The following is a 6000-nucleotide window of genomic DNA, read 5'->3' on the forward strand; positions in this document are numbered from 1 at the left end:
CACCCATCCCCTGGTGATCTAGTGGGATCGCCTGTACTGCCACAGTTTTCACCGCCAGCACGCACGGCCCGCCTCCCACCGACCGCACCGGATCGCGATAAAGTACGGATCCCGCGAGCGGGACCCACTCATCACCTCCCGAAGCGCGGCCACGCGATCCCGGAGAGCCCCCGCCGTGTGTGCCTGACCAGAAGAAAACCGGAGCCTCCTGCTGTAGTTACCCGGCAACCAGGGCTCGGGAGTGTACAGCGCCACTGGGGAGAGATGGAGCGGCAGCAGTGAATGTCACTAGACATGTACACACTGCTACAGCCCTTGAAGTCTTCACTTTTCGTCTCAAAAAAGCTCTTCCTAGGGCTGCCCAGAGCAGCCCCTCTGTTATGTGCCTGCTATCAACTACAAAACTGAGCTCCTGTGCAGGGAGGAGGGGTTATAGAGGAGGCGGAGCTATGCATTCTGGGAACAGTCAAAGCTTTTGAGCCTGTTGGTGCCTCGGATCAAGATCCTACTCTACACCCCTATGTCTTTCCTTGTGGCGCTCAGTGTACCCCGCAGCAAAAATAAAGAATGGATAGTAATTCTTGATTAACAGTACTCAGTAGAGGGGATTGTTTAGATATCCATTTCTGTAGAATCACTTTCCTAGCAATAGTAATCAGGATTGTCAGAAAAGGAATAGGGAGAGGGTGGTTTGACAACAAAGACCATTTGGTGAAATCTGCTAGTACGAAAGATTCCCAGTTGAATAATACAAAAATTCCCACAATTTGTCTTATAAACGAATGGAGTTTAAACCAAAAGCGCTGAATCTTTGGGCAGAACCAGACATTATGTGCAAATGTGGCTGACCGAGTTCTACAGTTCGGACACATACCAGTTTCCTCCGCCACCATATGCTTCCTTTGTGCCTGCGAGAAGTAGGCCCTGTTTAAAAATTTGATGTGTGTTTCCTGTAGTCTGGCCGATCTGAGGTATTTCTGGGAAGCAGGCAGTAAACGTAAGAGCCGATCAGGTTGATTAAAGTCAGGGAAGTCATGAACCCATGAATTCCAAATAGTAGACCACAATTTTCCTGTATCACCGGGGAGTAGATCATCATAGATAAATTGTATCTTAAAAGTAAAAAGGGAAGCTAAAGTAAACAATGAGTTTAAAGGGTAATCAGTGACAGGTAAACCCCCGGTGTTAGAGGGAAATTTACTAGAGGCATAATGTCTGGATTGGAGATATAGAAAAAATTGGTAGTGTGGAAGGTCATATTTTGTAGACAATTGTTGGAAGGAGTAAATGGTTCCCCCGGGGTCAAAACTGTCCCGGATAGCAGAAATACCATTTTCCTTCCATGTGCAGTAATGTGCTATCGAGACAGAGGGCGAAAAATCTGGATTACCCCAAAGCGGAATAAATTTCGACAGGGAGGGGTCATCTTTTAAACTCTTATTAATATACAGCCATGCTTTATAAGTATCCTTAAATATAACATTCTTTATAATACCTTTAGGATCTTAGCATGGGGTAAATGTAAAAGAGCTGCGTAAGGAGTAAGGTGAAAAAAGTTCTTACTCTATCAACAAATTGGTAAAGCGGTTCAGACGCAAGCACCAGTCGGAGATATACCGAAACGCTGCAGCCCTAGAGAATGTTGAAATATCAGGGAAACCTAAGCCCCCTACATCTTTGGGATGGATCAGCCTCTGCTTAGCAATTCTAGGTTTCTTACCCTTCCATAAAAATCTCAAGAAAGCCTTCGTACATTAAGTTTCATCAGGTTTGGAAAGAGTCAGAGGAAGCATCTGGAGAGGATATGTGAGTTTCGGAAATAAAATGCTTTTAATCACGGTAAATTCGTCCAATGTAACATGGATTGGGTCACCTTATCAATGATTGGAGGGAAATTTGCGAAATATATCTCATGTATGGAGGGAGTAATGAAAATACCCAGATATTTCAGATTAGTCAGGGTAACATGAAAAGTGGCTGTTACAATAGGACAGTGTGGAAGCAAGTCGGGACGTGTGAGTGGGAGTATTTCTGATTTTTGCAAATTAGTCTTATACCCTGCAAAGTAGCTGAAACTGTCAATTTCGGCCAGGATAGTGGGAATAGAAAGAATAGGATTGGATACAAACAGCAGCATATCATCAGCAAAAAGTGGCAGCTTCAATACCTGATCACCAATAGAAATGCCAGTAAAGTGAGGATTAGAGCGTAAGGAAATCTCCAAAGGTTCCAGAGCTAAGGCAAAAAGTAACCTTGACGAGTGCCCCTATGGATAGTAAATGGGTCTGAAACAAAGTTGTTAGCAATTATTCTGGAAGACGAAGAGGTGTAAAGTACCCGAAGTAGAGTGATAACTGGGGGGGAGCCAAAGTGGGATAGAGTTTCAAAAAGATGGTCCCACACTACTAAGTCAAACGCCTTCTTGGCATCTAACGACAAAGGAACATTAAGGGAGTCCTCGTGCATATCACCATAACTTTGTAAAACAGATAGGACTTTCTGTAGATTAGAAACTGAATTCCTACCCCAGACAAACCCAGTCTGGTCACAATGCACCAAAGTCGACACAATGTTTTTAAAACGTTCTGCCAGAATTTTTGTGAAGATTTTATAATCTACGTTGAGGAGTGAGATTGGGCGATATGAACCAGGCAGTGTGGGGTCCCTTCCCAGTTTAGGAAGAACCTTAAGAATAGCATCATTGAAATAAGGAGGAGGGATATGACCATCTAGAATTTTATTAAAAAAGGCTGTAAGGGGGGATACGATAGAAGGTCGCAAGAGTCTATAAAATTCACCAGTGAGGCCATCAGGGCCGGGGGATTTACCGGGCTTAAGACCTTAAATTGCCGTGGTCACCTCCTCCATGGTAATAGGGGCAGTGAGCATAGCGCTATGGGTGTCGGACAATTGAGGAAGGGAAACATGATCCCAGAACTGCTGTTTATTAATAGTATGGATTGGTTCCTGAGTATAAAGGGTAGAATAAAATGAAAGTAAAACTTTCAAAATATCTAAACCATCATATACTAATTCGCCCTCATTATTACGCAGAGCCAAAATGGCAGAGCTAGGCCTATCGTCCTGCAGTAAATTAGAGAGAAGTTTGCCATTTTTATCGCCATGAACATGAAAAAGAAATGTATTACTACGGACCTTTCGGTCCCCCAGTTGTTGGACTGTGGCATCATAATGGATACGCTTTTCTTCATATAACTTTTTGGCGAGTGGGGAGGGGGAGCGACGAAGCGTTTGGTAGGCTTCCGTCAAGTCGAGCTGAGCCCTGCGGATAGTCTCCGACTGGTGCTTTTTATTGTGAGCAGTATAGGAAAGTATATTACCCCGCAGAACTGCCTTGGCCGCCTGCCAAAACAGAAATGGGTCACTGGAATGGTCGGCATTATTAGAAGCATAATCATTCCAAAATGTCTGTAAGGAATCTCTAAATTTAGTGGAGGATGTCAAATACCCCGGAAAACGCCAAGAACGAAAACTACCTGAGGAAATAGTGGGTTTAATTGTGAACCAAATCAGGGAATGGTCTGTGAGGCATAGTGGTTTAATAGCAGAGGAATGGGCTCTACAAATACTGGAATCAGACAGCAAAAAATAATCAATGCAGGAATATGACTTATGAGGGGCGGAGAAAAAAGAATATTCCTTTTCCGTGGTGTGGTGCAAACGCCATATGTCAGTCAAATGTAGGTGTGTGCTAAGGTAATGGACGCCTAGCTTCTTCTGTCTAAAGGTAACGTTGGCTTGTGATTGGCGGTCCATGGACCGTGAGGCAACTATATTAAAGTTGCCGCCAAGTAGAATACATTTAGTCTTGGTAAGAATACAATAAGTTGAGTATGGTGAGGAAAAATGATTTCTCATATACATTAGGAGCATATATATTGCAAAGGACCTATTGGGTACCAAATAGTTCAACCACAATCATTATATTCCGACCCCCAGAATCCACCACCTGAGAGACCATTTTAACCTGCAAAGATTTACGTGCCAATATGGCCACGCCACGGGATTTGGAGAAGTAAGAGGAGAAAGCCAGGACCTTTTGCTGGAGCATGGAAAATGTAACATGTCCCGAGGCAACAAGGTGAATCTCTTGCAGAAAAGTAATATCTGCTTTCATTAAATTAAGGTATGTAATATGTTTACGCCTGTTAGCGGGGGAGTTAATGCCCTAAACATTCCAGGAGCAAAATTTTATATCAGACATAAGTTCAGGAAAGTAATAATGGCGGTAACAATGTCATCAGGTGGAGAGCCCCCGGAGGTGGAAATGGCGATATCACAATACAGGTCAATACAATCAAAATAGCATGTGACAATGACCCTGAAGAAATAGACGATAGGAAACAAAGAAGGGAGAAAGAGAAAAGGAAAGGAAGAAAGAGACAGAAAAGAGAAGAAACGGAGGAACAAAAGGTAGTAGCAGTGCACAGAACCTGTGCAATAAGGCTATACCCAACAGAGAGGTACAGCAGGCCTGGATAACTATAGGTACCCACAATCTCTAAATAAGAGAGGATATGGGCCCATGTAACAATAAGTAATGTAACCTGGATAAAATACCAAAAATTCAATGGGGAAATGATCCCAGTGTATAAGTAGCCAATATTGCAATAATGATTTAGATCAGTAAGGAAAACCTGAAAAAAAAGTAAAGGGGGAGACCCCTAACGAAAACAAGAAAAATCGATAAACATAGTAGCAGAAAACAATCTAACAAGCAAATGGTGTGCAGGAGACAGCGCCAAATTTCAAGCAAGGCAATATATTTACGATACAACATATAGTTACCTGGTCCCAGGGAGTTGCACATCAAGTGTCGGGAAGCGTGGAGGCCCGTTCATTGAGGAATGCCTGTGCATTTTGAGCTGTAGAGAAGTTCTTAAATTCTTTGCCATTAAAAATACGAAAGCGGGCAGGGAATAGAAGGGCGAATTTAATTTGAGAATGGATCAATTTGAAGCAAACCTGAGCCATCTCCTTTCTAGCCTGAGAAACCTCTACGGAGTAGTCCTGAATTGCAAAAGATGGTGGGAATTCCATTCGATACGATCCATCTTCTGGGCAGCCGTCCATAACGCCATCTTGTTAGCAGAGTTTAGGCAACGAAATATAACTGTCCTCGGGCGAGGTGAGTCTCTGGGAGGGCCCAAACGATGCGCTCGTTCAATAACAAATTGGGGAATGGCATCCTAGATCCCCAAAAGTTGTGGTAGGGTAGATTGCAAGAAGTGATCCAATTCGGGACCCCGTAGGCTTTCTGGAAGGCCGACAAGACGTAGATTATCTCGACGTGACCTGTTCTCAAGGTCGTCCACTTTATAAAGCAACTGATGGTTTTGTTGTATTACCGACCGCATTTGTTCTTGCAATTCCGATATAGCTTGTTCGTGATCTCCATGCCTTAAATCATTCGCCCCTACTTGAATGTCAGTAGATTCCAAGTGGGATTTCAACTCTTTGACCTCCTTGGTAAGCTTTAAAGCTTGTTGTTGTAGAATCGGCGCCATGGGGGGAAATTTACTAAGCTCCCGATTTTGACCGAGATGGTGTTTTTTCTTCAAAGTATCATCTCGGGAATTTACTAAACTCAAATCACGGCAGTGATGAGGGCATTCGTATTTTTTTGGAAGTCCAAGCAAAAAAATACGATTGAATACACCATCGGTCAAACGCGGCTGTTTAGGTATGGAACACTGTCATTTACTAAACATTCGTATTTGAAATCTCTACCGTGAAAATGCATGTGCGTCCGTGAAAAAATACTAATCGTACAAAAAGCCTAAAAAAAAAACCAGACCTGCTTTTGAGAAGCGTGTTTACATGTGTTGCCAATTCTACATTAGTCACACCTGATTTTTTGGTCCTTTAAAAGGGGCCCCAACACATTTTTCACCACTCTCAATCTGAAATGGCTGCTACTGTGTGTAGTACTGCTGTCTTGTTTGCTGGGGGATACCTGACACTGCTCCATGAGGCTAC

This window comes from Pseudophryne corroboree, chromosome 1 (assembly GCF_028390025.1).
Source record: "Pseudophryne corroboree isolate aPseCor3 chromosome 1, aPseCor3.hap2, whole genome shotgun sequence".
Taxonomy (NCBI): domain Eukaryota; kingdom Metazoa; phylum Chordata; class Amphibia; order Anura; family Myobatrachidae; genus Pseudophryne; species Pseudophryne corroboree.